Source organism: Microtus ochrogaster, unplaced genomic scaffold (assembly GCF_000317375.1).
Source record: "Microtus ochrogaster isolate Prairie Vole_2 unplaced genomic scaffold, MicOch1.0 UNK16, whole genome shotgun sequence".
Lineage (NCBI taxonomy): Eukaryota > Metazoa > Chordata > Mammalia > Rodentia > Cricetidae > Microtus > Microtus ochrogaster.
In genome coordinates this window covers 4,488,994-4,491,409 of record NW_004949114.1, presented here as the reverse complement: position 1 = coordinate 4,491,409, position 2,416 = coordinate 4,488,994, and positions in this window count along the sequence as shown.

Genomic DNA, 2,416 nt, shown 5'->3' with positions numbered 1-2,416 from the left:
GGAATCAGACATAAATCTACATACCTACAGACACCTGATTTTTGATAAAGAAGCTAAAAACACACAGTAGAAAAAAGACAACATTGCTGTCAGAAATCACCTTCCAGCCACTTCCTCCCTCTCCAAAAATAAGTACTATCAGGGCTGGCTTGATCAGCTAGGTCCGCTGTTGTGAGCTTTCCCTAAGTGCAACTGTATGGTGTACACTGTGTCTTACTTGGCTTCTTTGCCCTAGAAAAGAATACAAGGGCTCTCTGGTACTGGTTACATAGGTGCATTCGTTTTATGAATATTTACCAACCTGTACCAACAATCATACTTTGTGCACTGTTCTATGTATGTAAATACAGCTAAATAAAATTGTTTAGTTATAAAAAAAGAAAAAGACAACATCTTCAACAAATGGCCCTGGTCAAAATGGATATCTGCATGTGGAAGAATGCAAATAAATTCATATTTATAACCTTACAGAAACTCAAGCCCATGTGGATCAAAGACCTCAACATAAAACCAGATCCACTGAACCAGATAGAAGAGAAAGTGGGGATACTTTTGAACTCATTGGCACAGGAGAGAACTTCCTGAGCAGAACACCAATAGCACAAGCACTAAGATCAACAACTAATAAATGGGGCCTCATGCTGTGGGATGTCCTTCTGTGCACTGTGAATATGTGTTGCTCTCACTGGTTAATAATATAAGCTGATTTGGCCTATAGCCAGGCAGAATAAGCCTGGGAAGGAAAGCCAAACAGAGATACATGGAGAAGGAAGGGCATAGTCAGAGAGACATGTGAGCCAGTCTCCCAAGAAGCAAGATGCCAAAGGACTGGTAAAGCCACAGCCACGTGACAGTACATAGATTAATAGAAATGGGTTAATGTCAATGTAAGAGCTAGTTAGTAATAAGCCTGAGTTATCAGACAAACATTCTATAGTTGACAGTAAACCTCTAAGTGATTATTTAAAAGCAACTGCGGGATGGGGTGGGACAGAAAAACTGTTTACAGCCTCATGAAACTGAACAGTTCCTGTAAGGCAAAGGACACCGTCAATAGGACAAAGCAGTAGCCTACAGAATGGGAAAAGATTATTGCTAACTCTACGTCTGATGGAGGGCTAATATCCAAATATATAAAGAACTGAATAAACTAGATATCAAATAAACCAAGTGATGCAATTTAAAAATGGGGTACAGATCTAAGCAGAGAATTCTAAATGGAGGAATCTCAAATGGCCAAGAGATAGTCTTTAAAAAGTTTAACATCCTTAGCCATCAGGAAAATGCAAATTATATCAAAACTACTTTGAGATTCTATTTTACACCTGTCAGAATGGCCAAGATCAGTAACACAAGTGACAGCTCATACTGGTGAGGCTGTGGAGCAAAGGGAACACTCCTCCATTGCTAGTGGAAGTGCAAACTTGTACACTATGGAAATCAATATGGCAGTTCCTAAAAAAATTGGGAATCAATCTACTTCAAGACCAAGCTATATGGGGGTTGAAGAGATGGCTCAGTGGTTAAGAGCACTGACTGCTCTTTCAGAGGACCCACGTTCAATTCCCAGCACCCACGTGGTAGCTCACAATTGTCTGTAACTCCAAGATTTAACACCAGTGCACATAAAATAAAAATAAATAATTTTTTAAAAGACCCAGCTATACAACTCTTGGGCATAAACCCAAAGGACATTCCATCCTACTATAAGGATACTCACTCAACTACACTCATTGTGGCTTTATTCATAATAGACAGAAACTGGAAGCAACCTAGATGCCCCTCAACCAAAGAATGGATAAAGAAAAAGTAGTACACTTACAAAATGGAGTATTATCCATCTGTTAAAAAAAAATGACATAGGCCGGGCGATGGTGGCGCACGCCTTTAATCCCAGCACTCGGGAGGCAGAGGCAGGTGGATCTCTGTGAGTTCGAGACCAGCCTGGTCTACGGGGCTAGTTCCAGGACAGGCTCCAAAGCCACAGAGAAACCCTGTCTCGAAAAACCCAAAAAAAAAAAAATGACATAATGAAACTTTCAAGCAAATAGATGGAACTAGAAAAAAAAATTATCCTGAGAAAGGTAATCCAGACCCAGAAAAACAAATATGTCATGTATTCACTTATAAGTGGATATTAGTCATTATGTAAATGATAATCAAGCTACAATTCATAGACCTAGGGATGCTAGGTAAAGAGGAAGGCTTGAGGGGGGACATATGGATCTCTCTGGAAGGGGAAATAGAATAGAATTTGAAGGTGGATTGGAGTGGGAGCGGATGGGAGAGGGAGGGGCTGGGATAAAGAAAGAGTGCAGGGAGAAACAGCTGGAGTTGAGCTGCATTGCGGGATGGTGTGGAACCTGCACAGTGGAAGCTATGAAGACGGTCCTCAGGAGGACTCCTAGTAATGGGA